Source organism: Amblyomma maculatum, chromosome 8 (assembly GCF_055883805.1).
Source record: "Amblyomma maculatum isolate TAMU_Amacu chromosome 8, ASM5588380v1, whole genome shotgun sequence".
In the NCBI taxonomy this organism is placed as follows: domain Eukaryota; kingdom Metazoa; phylum Arthropoda; class Arachnida; order Ixodida; family Ixodidae; genus Amblyomma; species Amblyomma maculatum.
In genome coordinates this window covers 46151989-46168377 of record NC_139351.1, presented here as the reverse complement: position 1 = coordinate 46168377, position 16389 = coordinate 46151989, and positions in this window count along the sequence as shown.

Sequence of the window (16389 nt, the reverse complement as noted above, 5' to 3'; positions counted from 1 at the left end):
TCCTAACTTCACATAACTTCATCTGCAGTGCCTCGAGGATGCCATCTAACCATCGCGTTCGCTGCCTACCCCTTCTCCGGCGACCCTCAGCCTTTCCCAACATCAAATCTTTTTCCAGCGACTCCTCTCTTCTCATCAGATGACCAAAGTAGCTGAGCTTTAACTTTAGAATTTGACCCTCCAATGAGCAGTCAGGGTTTATGGTCGACAATATCGACTGATTTGATCTTCTGGCAGTCCAAGGAACTCTCAAGAGTCTTCGCCAGCACCACAATTCAAACGCGTCAATTCTTCGGCGGTCAGCCTTCTTCACAGTCCAACTCTCGCATCCATACATCACAACTAGAAAGACTATAGCACGAGTTATACGGATCTTGGTTCGCAGACTAATGTCTCTGCTTTTTACTAGGCGGTCAAGGCTAACCATTGCTCTCTTTCCCAGAAGAAGGCGTCACCTAATTTCATGGCTGCAGTCTCCTTCCAAGGTAATCTTGGAGCCCAAGAAGAGAAAATCGTTCACAGCTTCCACTTCTTGTCCATTGATACTCCAGGACTTGATAGGGCAAGACGCCATGATCTTTGTCTTTTTAATGTTCAGTTTAAGCCCAAACTTCTCACTCTCTTCTTGTACGCGCATCAGAAGTCTCTTGAGTTCCACTTCACTTTCTGCGATTGAAGTGGTATCATCCGCATATATAAGGTTGTTGATACGTTTTCCAGCAATCTTCACTCCAGGTGAAGACTCGTCCAGACCGGCCTCGTGATGCACTCTGCATATAGGTTAAATAGGCAGGGCGACCGTATGCAGCCTTGCCTTACTCCTTTTTCAATCGGAAACCAATCAGTAAGACCATGCCCAGTTCTGACTGTGGCCTCTTGTCCTTCATACAGGTTCCTGAGGAGACTGATGAGGTGAATTGGAACTCCCATCTCTTGGAGAGCTTCAACGAATTGCAGTTGTCTAATTCAATTAGAAATTGACAATGCCTCGGTTGAATTTCGAAAGACTTTGGAGAGCTTCAACGAATTGCAGTTGTCTAATTCAATTAGAAATTGACAATGCCTCGGCTGAATTTCGAAAGACTGCGTGGTGACAGGCGTGGTGATCTGAGCTGCAAGAGAACATCTTGTGAGCGAAAAAGCAAATCTTCGAGGATCGAAGACGGATCTTTGACTAAGCCGGACAGCATATGTGGCCGCAGAAATTGCCTCTGCTCCAATCTCGACCGTTACGCCACACACGCACAAAAAGTCGATGCCCAGAATGACGTCATGCGTGGCACGAGGTAGAACAACAAATTGTGTCCTGAAACGCGTGCCACACAATTCAACAGATGCCGAACAAAGGCACACAGGAGTTACGTTTCGCCCCCAATGCCGCAAAATGTGGTCGCTGGATTCCACACAAACATAAATTCGGGCAGAGATGATTTCTACAAAGCGCCGCCCGGCGGTGCCGTTGGAGTGCACTAGTTAGCGCTTGGTCCTCATAGCTGATGGCAGATTGTTCACGTCACATCCTTGACGTCACCCTAATCGAATTACCTAAGAGAAAGAGAGAGAGAAAAGACTTTATTTATACCGACATTGCCCTCGGGGCAGAGGATCAGCCAAGGGGAGGGTCGCTTTGTTGGCTCTCCTGCGCCGTGGCGGCAGAGGTCTTGGAGTAAGCCTCCTCCGCCAGGCGTAGGACGATCTTTTGTTCATCTGCATTTTGGCTGCGCATGTTGGACTCCCAGTTAATTTGATCAAGGGGATCTATTTCGGTCTTTGATACTTTAAAATTGCTCGCAAATCGCAGTATCTTTCACGATCGGAATACCTGTATTATCATCACGGCACACAAGCGGAATTACGAGCCGCGCTTCACGACCCGCGGAGTGGCACAGGGGTAAAGCGCTCGGCTGTGGATCTAAGGGATGGAGTTTTGATTCCCGGATAGATGCTAACTTTTTTAATGAGGAGGAGTCGCACAGCTCTTAAGCGTCGCTAGGCAACGCCGGCAGAGCTTGGTGAGGGGGCTGCGCATTTGGCCTTGGCTGTGACGTCATGGCATAAGGCACATGGCAATACGGCATACGCGGAGCTCGGCTCTGACCATCGTCGCGAAGCTTTTTGCTCCATACACCTACACCTCTGCTAGTGTCGTCACTCGGCGAGTTTGCGCATCTGCAGCTGTGAATAAAAGTGATACACCCGGTGTTGACTAGCCTAGTGAAGCTTTTTGCTTCAAAACTCCAGGCCATACTGAAGTTCCCACCGCCAACAGACGTCAAGAGCCTCCAGCATTTTTTGGGCATAGTGGGATTCTACCGAGTCTTCATCCCGAATTGCGCCGACGTTGCGCGACCCGTCCATCCACTCCTTCGGAAAGGAGGTGCCCATTTGTCCCGGACGGACACTGAGGAGGGATACTGTGGAGCATGTCCGCAGCCATCGCGGATACGACACGCCAATGGCGTCCCGACTCCAAACTGCCGGCGAAAACGGTTTGGTTTGTGGGGTTTAACGTCCCAAAGCAACTCAGGCTATGAGAAACGCCGTAGTGGAGGACTCCGGAAATTTCGACCACATGGGGTTCTTTACCATGCACTGACATCGCACAGCACACGGGCGCCTTGTTTTTCGCAAACGGATTCAAGTGAGGTTGCATAGGTGCAGTATTGTTTCAGGAGCATCATGGGAAGATTTGCCCTACCTTTATGGGATCGGGTCGCAATTATAGCGTGACAGAGAACGAGTGTCTAGCGATTGAGTTTGCACGAAAGAAATCTGACATAAGAAGGTAGCCGAAGTCACCACTCAGACAGATCACCAAGCGCTGTCATGGCTGTCAGAGTTGCAAAACGCAGCTGGCCATTTGGCCCGAAAGGCTCTCGCTCTTCAAAAATACCATCACAGGATGGAATACAGGAAGGGAACCTTCAACAAAGAAGAACACGCCCAGTCCAGAGCTGCACTTCCCGAATAAGGTGAGCCAACACAGGAAGTCCTGGCTGTAGCAGCGCCCGCAGACACCTGGGCATGGGGCTCATGAGGCTCTCGGCAGCAGCTCTTGGACGACCAGCACACTGATGACGATTGCATCCAGATACGTCAGTCTCTGAGCAGGCCCAGCCAGTACTGACAGGCAAATAAGACAACTACCTTTAAGCAGATGGCCTATTCTAGCGTTATATACCTGCTGCCGACGCGGATGGCGGTGAGTCCATCTTTCGAGTCGTTGCCCCTAAGAGCCTTCGTAAGGCCTTCCTCGAGTACTTTCACGACACACGCCTCGCCGACCAGAGCGATAGCAAGAAAACACGAAAGTGTCTCGCGTTGCGACATAGCCCCGGATGAGAAAAGGTATCTTAGATACGTCCGTGCTTGTCACACTTGCCAGACCGCGAATGCGAGGGCAGGGAAACCACCGGGCTTCAGGCAACCTGTAGATGCCCATACTTGTGGGAAATCATTGCCTGCGGCGTAATGGGTTCCTCTCTGAGATCAGTGAAATAAAATCTCTGCTTGTTATTAAACACTGATCATTTCTCTAAATGGCTGCTGTTATACCTGCTGCGTAAACTTGACTCTAATTGTAATCTGGGATAAGCTCCTAGATGCGCTGACTCGGTTCGGCTTCCCGGGGCAGCTGGTCATCAATGCGACGCATTTTACGGGTAGGATATTTACCGACATCGGCAAGGCTCTTGCAATGCAGCACAAAAGGACTCCGCCATATCATCCTTAGGCCAACCTCCCCAAGCGAGCCAACCGGTACTGTCAAACATGGTCGGGGCTTTCACGGTGTGTCACAAAGACTGGATTTCCCGTGTACATGAGATAGCCTTAGCCACAAGAACTACGTACTGTAAACCAGTCAACGGGGTTTACGTAGGCGGCTGTTCTCAGTCGTGAACTCCGGTTTCCTATTGATTATGCATTTGCACCTTCCTCTGAAATACAGGCTCCTAGTTATTCCAGGTTCACCCAGGTTCTCGCCAGTCGCTTGACGGAAACCCTGAGGGAGGCTAGGAAGAACTTTTACTTGGCCCACCTGTAACATGCAGAGAAAGCGTTTGCTGCTTCTCTCGCTCCGCGATGGACTGGCCCTTCATCATGACAATGCGCGTGTCTCGGCTTTCTTACTTAATGCGTCATGTGCAGGGTGGTCGAGAAACCTGGACAGTCAATGCAGCAATCCTAATTCAGACGGTCGGATGGATTGCCTACAATTTGGCGTGCACTTTGAGGACAAGTGCGGGGCGGTGACGACGTAAAAGTGGCTGCGAGCGGATCATAGCTGTCCGAAACTGCAGCGCAGACGACTGAAAAATGGCGAAAATCGAGCGACCAATAGCCTCTATCACAGAGTGACGCCGTGGAAAGTAAATGCTGGCCCGACGCAGTCGGAATGGAGACGGGAACCGAAGCTTCGAGTGTGAAGCCGCCCTCTAATCACAGCAAAGTTATTGGTACAATGTACATGGGTGTAATAAATTCCTGTGTAATCTTCCTAGTTTTGTGGGCTACGTTTAGGGAAGCACGAGAGATTTTTTTTTACCTATTCAACTCTTTCTCTTAAACAATGCGCTCTACACATACAGCACTACGGAAAAAAAGCTGCAGTAGTGTGCTTGAGGAGTGTGTATCCCCGCATATACGGCGGTGTCTAGACCGCAGATAATTAATCAGAGGCAATAAAAATGTCAAAGCACTTGATCAGTGTAAAAGAAAAACAGTTTGGCCTGATTAAATAAACACTAGAAGTGAAATCAAATAATTCCTGAAGAGACCCACTACACTCTCCCGTATATAAATGAGCTGATCCGAATTGGAACCAAGTCATTCGAGCCGACTTGAAATCTCTGCTTGTTATTAACTACTGTTTAAATGTCCCTCATTGCGACCGCCACTTTTATTGGACAAGAGAAAAAGAATTTCCCGCGCTTTCTTTTTACTGCCGTCATTAACTAAAACTAATATTTCAATTGCCCTTTGCATGAACCTTTCTGGCTTCCACTGTCACATGTTACGGTGTGAGAAAAAAAATCAGTACATTATAAGGTGGCGTGGGCGAAGCAATTAATTATGGTATTATATCTGTAACAATTTGTCTTTCCCCTCGCCCTCTTGACGCGAAAACGTACTTCACATCGTTCCGCACATTGCTTCCTCCTATCCTCGCCTCTCCCTCTGAACAACTGCGGAGACGAGTTTAGAGGTGTACAGCATAGGAATTGCAGCTTTTTTGCAAGTGCTGAAATTGTGAATATTCAATTTTGGAGTACATATTTCACGCATTTTTTGTTCCCGGATGGTGTTATTTTTTGTTTTGAGCGCGCCCAAGACGACGCCGCACAGGCAAGAGCAGTGCGTAACGTCGTCTCCCAGCAGCGACCTGCTCACGCCGTAGAGTAGTGTCATGAGTTCGGCTATGGCGCTTGAGGTTCAGAGTTGTTTGCAGAAAACTTTAGTGGGAATGTTGATTGAATTTTCAGATATCAAGGCAATCAGGGAATATATATATCATACTGCTGCGATCCTGCCGCCTAGCCATGCGACGAAGAGTAGAATATGAGCAGGGAAAACCGGATTTTTTGCCAGACTTACGCACCCAACAACGTAATAGCTGTGTTTTTTGCAAAATCCATGTTGGCATGAGCTTTACAAGTTTTCCTGATTAAACCATTATTTTTCGAAGTACCATCATTGTTCATCGCCACTATTGAGAAGCTATGGTTTCAATGTATGTAGTGGGACTTTTCACTGTTTACAGGCAAAATTGTCGTATTGGGGGAAGCGGGATTTTCAGTGGTTTTTAGAAATTTTTGGCTTTGTCTTCAGCGGTTTTGAATGGTCCTACAGTTTTCGACTAAAATAATTTATATTGCTTACATTCATACTGATTTGTGGAAGAAAGCCTCGCTTTGAGATTATGCAGTCTCTTAGATGTCGATGTGACAATTATCGGAGCATCCCCAATAATCCTTGAATTGATATACTAGAGATATTTAATGTTTTTTTTAGCTTCTGTTTCTGTCAATGCAGTCCAGTGGACTGAGAACTGTAAAGTTTGGCACAGCGGCTCAAGATTCGCTTCAAGTTTGTAATATTTGAAATACATATTTTCTATAGAATTTGCGTTGTTTGCTGACTGATTAACAGAAAAAAATGAGTCAAAATAAACTTTTTGATTCCAAATTGAATCTAGCTGGTTTTGCCATTTTTGAGTTGGCAACAATGTGAATTATTGCTTCCTGCTTCTAAAGTGCAGCCGCAATGCAGAGTTGGAAGGGCAATGACTATTTCATATAGTCATTTTACGTTACATAAACAACGGTAACAGTAGAGTGACTGCTCAAAATCTAAAATACGCACTTCACTGGCATTAGGAAAAACATGCAGCCATTTTTGCTAATGCAGCATTTTTAGAATGTCTGCAATACTTGCGTGCGCGACTTCGCCGATCGGAATCTAAGACGAAGTTTTGCTCATGGGCTCGTACTTGGTATAGGTGTTACCTAAATGGCAGTACAAAAGCTGTGTTTCGACCGTCGCGGTTCTGAGTGAAGAAAACCTCCGCTATAGTTTTTGTTATATTTGCACGCGTTGCTATGAAAACTAAACTTTAGTATGTAAATAGTTATTTTTCTACAACCTCAAGCAGACATGCATGCTGCTTGCGGACAGTTCTTATTAATATAATGGAAATTCAGAAAAGTAAGCCAAGCTTGTTTGCAGTGCACTTCCGTCACGCATCCTATCCAGGGCAGTTTCCTGTGAGTATTATGAATAACAGTAGCGGAAATAAATGTTTCAATTCTGTCACGTGACAAGAAAATGCGCAGCTAAGAAACGCTCAGGCATTTTATTCTTCTCTTATATGTTATTACATGGCTACAGCATGTGCGACAGAGGGCATTTTTTTAAGTGCATGGTGTGCGTTCTTTTTACTGGGTATTTCCTCTAACCTGAGCCAAGCATTAAAACAACGCGGCGCACTGCAGGTACGTGAAGCCAAGAATATGCCATCATGTGGGGCTCCGCAAAGCATTCTTCAATATCTGGCTTAGTTATTTACTAAGATAGTTTATGCAAAATCTTTATCATTATTTATAGGGGGAGTGCGTTTCATTTGGTTGTAGAGCGGGTTCAATAACAAACTGGGCCTCTTTTTTTTTCTACCGAACCTGGAAGTTTTTTCCGGCTTTGAAGACAGCCTGCGTCATATTAAAAATACAAAGCGACTGCTTTATTGCGCTACCCTAATGTAGCTCTGCGAAATGTACTTTGAAACAAAGACTTGTGCAAGTTCGCCATCTTTAAAAAAGTGGCCGATGTGAAACTAGTCATTGCAGTCAGTGTGCACATTGTACAGATACGTGGGAAGCGTGAGCCGTAATTAGCGACAAGAGATGAGTATGCCACGAACGTGAATTCGGACGGTGCTTTTAAAGGAGTTCGCGCTGACAAAACAAGGAGATAGAAATGAAAGGGTACGATTTATTTATGTGTATTTTTATGCAATGCGTGAAAATGACCTTTTACTCTTGCGCACGTTTAGCGTGCACATTTCGTTCTTTCAAAGCACGTTTGCAGCCGTGCACTACAGTAGCTCTTGAGTGTAGTATCGTAGCACTTTTCATACTCCGCCGTGGTGGCGCAGTGGTGACAACCATGCCGGAGTACCAGGTTCGAAACAGACAGCCAGATTTTGCGTTTCGATGGAGACGAAACATTGTGGCTTCCGTATGCTGTGCGATGTCAGCGCTCTTTAAGAACCCCAGGAGGCTTAAATATCCGGAGACCTCTACTACGGCGTCTCTCACTTCGGGATGTTAAACCATGCAAAAAACCAAAGCAAACTTTTTCATATTTCGCGCCCTTTGTTCAACTGCCAGAAAAAATACCTATATATATTGCACTTGCATAGTCAGAATAGATAAACGCTCTAGAGGCTCTTGCCTTCTAGGCTACTAGGGAGTAACCGTATTGTGCACTGCACTGCGTTAGCAGTCCCCGCGAGCAATGTGGAAGCTGTAGTGAAACCGGTTTCCGACTGTCCAGAGAAGGTATTCCAAGAAGTCTCTCGACGGTGCAAAGGTCTGTACCACTAGGCGAAATGGTCCCACACTGATTAATAAACCGCTTCAAGTGAAAACTTGCAAAACATCCTTTGCGCTGGCTTTGTTCAAAAAAAAAACGATGTGGTTTTGGCCAACTTAAAACACCATCTCTTCTGCTAGTGGAAAAGTGCTCCTTGGAAAGGCCGCTTACATTGATGAACCCAAATGCTACTACAGAGAAAGCGCTCGCAATGAACAGTTTTGCCCGCTGTCTGTTCCTCGGTGGGCCATTCTTCTGTGCCCCAGATGTGGTCAGAGCTACTGGCGCGGTGTTTGGCTCTGAGAGCAGAGCCCGTTCCCCGCAGAATCCCCAACCTCACGTCATATGAGCTGTGAAGGTGCTGTGTTATAGTACGTGCTATATTCATTTTTTATTGTGGTATTGCATACGGGTCATGGTATTTTCAGCCGACGATTGAGCTATGCGGGACGCCATTTTGGTGGGCTACAAAATAATTTCAACCATCCGTATTTTTTTAATGGGCGCTAGCGTTGCAGAGCGCGATAATTTTTTTGTATTTGAAAGTCCTTAAAATGCGGCTGCCACAACCTTGGCTACATAAAGGTGACATGACCTTAGCTACCTAATGTCCCCTCAGCTGCTTAATTGTTCTGATCATTCTCCCTGATAATTCTCCTGATAATCCTGATAATTCTCCCTGAGTAGTTTTACTACAGCGTCATAACGGCACAGGATGCGCATTAAAAAAGCAGACGTACAAACGTTGAGCTGCATACACTGCAGTCGCTGACTGTAGTGTTGACCTGTCTAATTAATATTGCTCTAAAGCTTCTGCTTGAATAAATCGATAATTTCAGACAATTTATATATGTTCATGCATATTACATACGATGCCGCCAAAGATAACGTTCACTTGAGCCTGCAGTAAGTATTTGTAACAGGCAGTGCAGAGTCAACAAGAACGCACCATTTGAAGCGTATCCTTTCGTGAGGATTCCAAGTTTGCCAGCCCATACCGTGAAGGAAGTAAAAGGCTGTTTTCGGAGTGTTGCAAGGAAGTTCATCACTGTTGAGAAAATAAAGGCAGCACTTATTAGGGAAGCTGTTGCATTCAGCGAAAGTGGTGCTGCAGCATCACTTAACACTTCGGTAGCACATATGTGCAGTGTACAAGCAAATATTAGTAGTAATAAATCACACATAACATATGATTTGCGCTCAATAGGTAATCAAAGGTTAGGAACAGAAGGCGAAAACAATATTTGCGAGCAGTGAATATGCATCCAAATAAGCACGCAGACATGAAAGCGCTTGAACTCAAAATGGAGGCAGATTTCTTTGCAACACCGCTCCGATATCTTCTACTATCGCGATTAATGGAAATTTGAACAGCAGAGCGCGTTGAAAAAGCGCACCAGCTCAGGCAGCTTGGCCTGTCGCCAGGTGCGCTTATGCTTTTTGCGATAGTTTTTCCTCTTTCCTTTTACGTTCGTGTTCTCCTTTTTCTACTGTAGTGCCATACTCGTCCATTACAACGATGGCGAGCAGAGCAGGGCCGTTACGTTAGCGGCAGCGGATATGATCCACGTGAGTGAAGCGGGAGCGATGAAAGAAGCAGTATCAAGGCGCTGAAGTCAGCGACCTCCTAAGAACTCTCGCTTCAGTGATGCAGACCATAGCCAGTGCCGACTGTAAGCCCGCTATGCGCAAGTCGCCACATTTTGTAAAGAATGAATGTGGCGCTCAAATGGCAAAATAGCCGAAGCAAAACTATCGCAAACCAGGAGAGCATGCTTACCGGTGATGGCGAGAGGCACTCTGCCTGCGCTGGACTATTTCCATACGCTTCTGTGTTCGGATATCTTTCTATCACAATATAAAAAACGAAAACTATAAAAACTTTTAAATAATTCACGAATAAAGGCCACTTCCTTCTTATTTTGAAACCTCTGTGAAGGTACCTTAAGTTTACTGAAACATGAAGAGAAATTTATCGTAGGCAAACAGATCGCTTGATACGAAGAGTATATGTAAAGATAAACCGAAAGCAATCTGTTTTTGCTGCATTTCCGGTGTATAAGGCGCAGTTTTCAGAGTTTCCATTTGTTTTCTATTTCATTTTTTTGGCATTTTTTTCGTCTGCATTAGCCATTTTGTCAAATATATAACTTTTTGCCCACTTGATTGCCTTCCCAAAGCAGCAGGGGAGTACCTACCGATCCGCTCTACTCGTATGATGTCCTTGGCGACCGCAGTTACGTTCAGTTTTGAGTCGTAAGCAGACAAGTATTCCCCGTAGTACGATTCCAAGGCCGGTCCACTGAACTTTGCGTGCGAGTTCTTCATCCAGTTCTCATCATTTTTATGTATATGCATCTATATTGTAAGAAATGCACAAATCAACCACATATTTTGAGCGTCTGCCGCTCCTTCATAAGACAATAACTAAATATATAAGATTACAGATCGCACTTTGTGAAAGATAGGTGGGATTAACGCATTCTGCCTCAAGGAAGAAAGCTCGCTGGCTAATGCTCAGAGCACAGCAGCAAAATGGGCCGGTGACATCAGAGCAACAGGAGGGCACGAAGAGCGCGAGATTTTTGCTGTAGTTTTTCGCTGGAGATAATGCAGTTCTTGCATTCTAAAACGGCGCTCTGTAAAATCAAAGTGGACATTCGTGCGAAGGTTTTCTGCATGTTACGCATGTAGCTGGTCAATTAAGCTTTGAAGAGGATTCCTCAGTCTAAGTAAGGTAAAGTATGATGGTATATCTCTTCTGAGGTTAAGTGAGTGGTGTCAGTTGTGACGGGCTGACCAAAATTCATTTTTACATATTTAGTATTAATCTCAGAGTAACAACAAACAACTTTAATAACCATAAATATTTTGCACTCTATAAAATAGGCCATGGTCTGCTGAACGAGCTAGAAAATATTATTGATTTCTGCTCCATATTTTCTTGCTAAATACTGCAAACTCTAAATTAGAAATGAATCTAGTTGACAAGTTCATTTGGATTTCCTTATCTACGACCTGTGTTGTATTTAGGAAGTCAGTTCAGTTCAGTTCAGTCGTTCAGTCGTGTCCGACGCTTCGTGACCCTATGGTCCATATCACACCACGCTTTCCGGTCTCTCACCATCTTCCTAACATCACATAACTTCATCTGCAGTGCCTCGAGGATGCCATCTAACCATCGCGTTCGCTGCCTACCCCTTCTCCGGCGACCCTCAACCTTTCCCAGCATCAAATCTTTCTCCAGCAACTCCTCTATTCTCGTCAGATGACCAAAGTAGCTGAGCTTTAACTTTAGAATTTGACCCTCCAATGAGCAGTCAGGGTTTATGGTCTACAATATCGACTGATTTGATCTTCTGGCCGTCCAAGGAACTCTCAAGAGTCTCTGCCAGCACCACAACTCAAACGCATCAATTCTTCGGCGGTCAGCCTTCTTCACAGTCCAACTCTCGCATCCATACATCACAACTGGAAAGACCATAGCACGAGTTATACGGATCTTGGTTGGCAGTGCAATGTCTCTGCTCTTTACTAGGCGGTCAAGGCTAGCCATGGCTCTTTCCCAGAAGCAGGCGTCTCCTAATTTCATGGCTGCAGTCTCCTTCCGGGATAATCTTGGAGCCCAAGAAGAGAAAACCTGCACAGCTTCCACTTCTTGTCCGTTGATGCTCCAGGCCTTGATAAGGCAAGACGCCATGATCATTGTCTTTTTTAAGGTTCAGTTTAAGCCCAATTTAGGAAATACTACCGGAGAAAAACATAATTTTATGCTAGAACTGAGAAAACGGACACAGGATCGTATTGCTTCTAACCTTTGGCGCCTATTGGCAATTAAATCGTTTTAAACTCATCTAAGTTCTGGTCAAGCACTTACTGGAATCCCCAAGCGTGGATTATATTTACAATACCTTAGTAACTGCTCACTGGCATCCGCCCAATCGGCAACATTGCGACGAAAAAGCTGTACATCTTTTTTGTGGTGATGGGGCCAGTTTGTGTGCACTTAATGGTTAACTATTCCTTCATTACAAGTGTGAGCACACAGGTAAGCCTATTGCGTTATGAATATGCTTTTTCGACCGATGTTCCCATCTTCCGTGCAAGGAGTGTGAAGACCAGTCTGCAAGAATACAAATAATTATTCCTACCTTACAAGAAACGAACATGCATCCAGTGAACTGCGTCATGCCAATCACTTTTCCGTAGTCAAACTCCGTTAGTCAAGCCGTTCACAAAAAAATCTGAGTCACAAGAGCTCGCTTCTAAACCTTGTTTTGGGTGCTTGTAGCACCTGGGTAATTTCTATTTTTTTGGTTGGACTAAGATACCCATTCTGTTGAAATGTTGTCAATGCAAAACAAACGACTCCATACATGCCTAGAATACAAACCATTAGGCTGGCCATTTTCGACCGCACGTATTTAGAAGCTACTTGTACATCACTCGTACGGTCAACCATGGCGGCATGTGTTCCTAATAGTCCGGCAAGTTAGTTACTAGCCTAAAGAAAGCGAGGAGTTCTATTCTGATCAATGCATCAGCCGAGGTATTCAGTAAATTAATAAGATTGGCAGCAGTCGAAAGCCGTCACACGTTCTGTCAGTAACGAAGGATGAGGTCAAGAAAGCTTTAGAAGGTATGAAAAGAGGAAAGCAGCTGGGGAGGATCAGGTAATTACCGATTTGTTGAAGGACCGCGATGCTAATAAACCGGCCACGCAGTGTACGTGATACCTGGTGACATCGACGGTGCTGGAATAAGAACGCTAACATTATATATTCATAAGAAAGGGCACTCAATAAGGACTTGAAAAATTATAGGCCATAAACCTACTATCCATTATGTACAAGATATTTACTAAGGTAAGCACTAATAGAAGAACGACAACCTTAAATTTCAATCGACTCAAGGACCAAGCAGCCCTTATTAAAGGGTACTCTACCTGTCGATCATATCCGTAGTATTAATCATGTGGTCGGAAAATGCTCGGAATATAGCCAGCATTTATACAACCGTTTGATGTGTCGACGTTTCGGCAGTAATGCAGGCATCGCGAAATGAAATTGTAGATGAGCCATGTGTGAAAATGTGGAAGATATCTAGTGGCTGCAAAGCAAGGATACTTGTGCATAAAAATTAATAAAATTCTTACAAAGAAAGGTGTTAGGCAAGAAGACATCTCCCCAGTACTGTGCACAGCTTCCTTAGAGGAACCATTCAGAGGTTTGGAATGGGAGCACTTAGGGATAAGGGTAGATATAGAATAAGTGAGTAATCTGTGATTCGCTGGTGACGTTGCCTAGCTAAGTTTCTCAAGGGATGAACTGCAAAGAATGGTTGATGACCTAGACAGGAAAAGCAGAAGGGTAGCCCTTTAAGGGGCAATTACAGGATCGTTCGATGCATTGCCATTTTATACTTCTGTGAATAACGTACAGGTCGGTGATTCTAGTGGAAAAGATTTAGTGCCTAGCGCGCGGCGCATATAAAAAAAGATGCGATAAAAATCGGATACAAGAAGCTCCTCGCACCGATAGCGACCACCATTTTGAAATGCTCGTGTGGCATCAAAAGAGAATACGCGGCGGAGCGTCGTCTGCAATGCAGGTTGCCATATCAAAGTACACGCGTTTTCTTTTGTGGACGATTGACATAGTGGTCGTTCCTCATGTAGAAGTGCTAGATGAAGATCTTACCGCACAAAAGCGATATAGAGTATAAGGCATCTTTTTTTTTTTTGGAATAATTAAGGCTCGGTCACAGTGAGTTGGCTGCGCGTGAGTCAGGGTGCTTAAACAATGTCGTTAGGGTCCTTAGCTTATCGACGCATTGATCTGTCGCACTGCACCGGCGACAACGCCAACACGACAAACGGTCGCCTATCACCGTAGCGCGAGGGTTTTAGTCCAGCGACGCCGACGGAACTGATAGTCGGGCGGTAGCATGATCTGTTTTGGCCGGATCAGAGGCCGAGAGAGAACTTCACACCCGATGAGTGAACGGTCTGAACAGCTGCGCTTGTCTGTACCTTAACCATGTTAGCAAAAAAAAAAAAAAGAAGCAAGCAGATACACTTTATTTGTTCAGAAATATTAGTCGGCGCCCAACTGTCAGCCTTTCCGCGACAAATAGGCCAGCGCGAGTACGCGGAGTTCGGGTCTATAGTTTCGGCGATTACGGAGTGCACATTCACAATCTTTAGCGGTTGCATGTGGCCACTGAGTGTAGTTCTGGCAATAGTGACCCCAAATTGACGACTGATTACATCACAAAACGCGTGCAGACTGAGCGGGAAGTGTCGATGTCACCCTGACTGGCGAGCGCAGCCGCCAGCTGTCGCCGCCGCTAAAGGGTCCCAGGCGCACGCAGGGGACGCATCATCCACGGCGCTTGTTGCAGCGCAGTTGTGGTTTGTAAGCAAGATGCAATCGGTGCGAAAATATGTGTGTAGTTTTGGTTTTGCTAACTCAGCTTGCATGGTATGCCATGTGAACTATAGCTGCATACCTGCAGTGATTACGAAAGCTATGTAAACAAACACGTTGGGGGCGCGGCCGTAATCCGCCAATCGGAACTTAAGCCTCACACACTTAATACTAAATGGTGTATATTTACGTTCAAGCTGCACGAGTCATGTGCTGGACAAGCACTAGAAAAACGCAAGGTTAGGCTCGGGAGTTGGTCACAGTCGGGCGCGCGGCAGCGGGGGAGGCGATACGGAGACGACGGCTGATGGGAGGCTGTTCTTCGGTGCGGGTAGTGCAGCGCATTCGAATCGCCTTGCCTTTTGTGATAGCGGGACGGAAGCGGCGGCGGAGCATGCTTCCGTGCTCTGGCCGTGGGCAGACTTCACGAAGCTTTGCAGAAAGGCTTCACCAGCCGAAAATGTTTAAACTTGACTAACACGCACATATAACAGCAAGTCAAGAAGTGTACCGCTTCGTTCAAAAGTTTTGTGTGCTCCTCTAATGTCGCAAGGTACCCTCTTGCGTCAACGTATGCTTGTATTGGTTTTCCTCTTAACAAAGCGCTTACCCCTCCCCCTTTCGCGGCGCACTATTAAGGCGGAAGGAAACGTTGGACATGCTTCTATTTTTTTGCGGGAGCTTGTTTTAGCAACAAGCTCCCGCAACAAGCTAACTCTCATAATGTAAGAATAATATGCTCCTGACTGTATACTTAAATATTAAAGCAAGAGCCTGTCGATATGGGCGGCCTCGACGATGTCTATACGAAGCCCCAAAAACGTCCAAGGATCACCAAGGTCCCATATTATATTGGAGAATTCTCAAAGAAAAAAATAAGTTGACAATAAAATATTTCTGCTGAAGAAAGAAAACCTCTTAGTGACCATGCACTATGCACGGCGTGAAGGCAAGAGTGCAACCGACACCGCGAATAGCAGACGACATCGGAATGTTATCTTGTTATGACGCGATCGTCCAATAGATGCCAGACCAGAAAGCTGATTTCAATATGAACAATAACAATTCATTTTAAAATTGTTGAATGCAGCGAATGACTTCAAATTTCGAGGATTTATAATTTAACGTGCGTGGAGTGTAATGGAATAGTCAGTTCATGCTCAGGTATTAGCTGTCATGACCCCTCTAAAATTTACAATGGTAAAGTTCAACAGCCTCGGGAAGGAAAAGCGATTCGCAATATATAGCGAAGCACCGGAAATCGTAGCCGGCTATGTCTGTTTAGGGCAGATAGTGATCATAGATGCGGACCATGAAAGGCAAAAAACATAGGACAATGGCTCATTCATACTTCAGCTTTCGACGGCACGAGCAAGTGAAATCCGCTGCATTTGGTTAATTGGAATAATGAGGGAGAGGTATTCGCCCTGAAGTGGGTATAGTCCTGCTAATGAAGACTTAGGCACTCGGTCATCTCAGCACATAATTATGAGCACAAGCCCATCTTTGAAGTCATGTGCCACTTCTAATGATAATTTGCACCGCGTCTACGGACCACAAGCCACTATTCGGCCTCGGCCATTTCCTCCTCACCCATGAAGCTCCCAATAAAAAAGGTTTAATTTATTGATATTTATTAGGTTAACGTTGCAAAGCTATTTAGGCTATGAGCGAGGCCTCCTGGAGAGCTCCGGAAATTTCGAGTCCCTGGGAATCTTCACCTTGCACACGAGCGCCGCGCTTCTGTAGCCTTTATGGAAAAGCGGCCGCCGGGATATGACCCCTATGTGTGGACACAATAATCAAGCACCTCAGCTACTGAAATACTGCGACAGAGTGCAAATAAAAAATTCACGCACCACAAGTCACA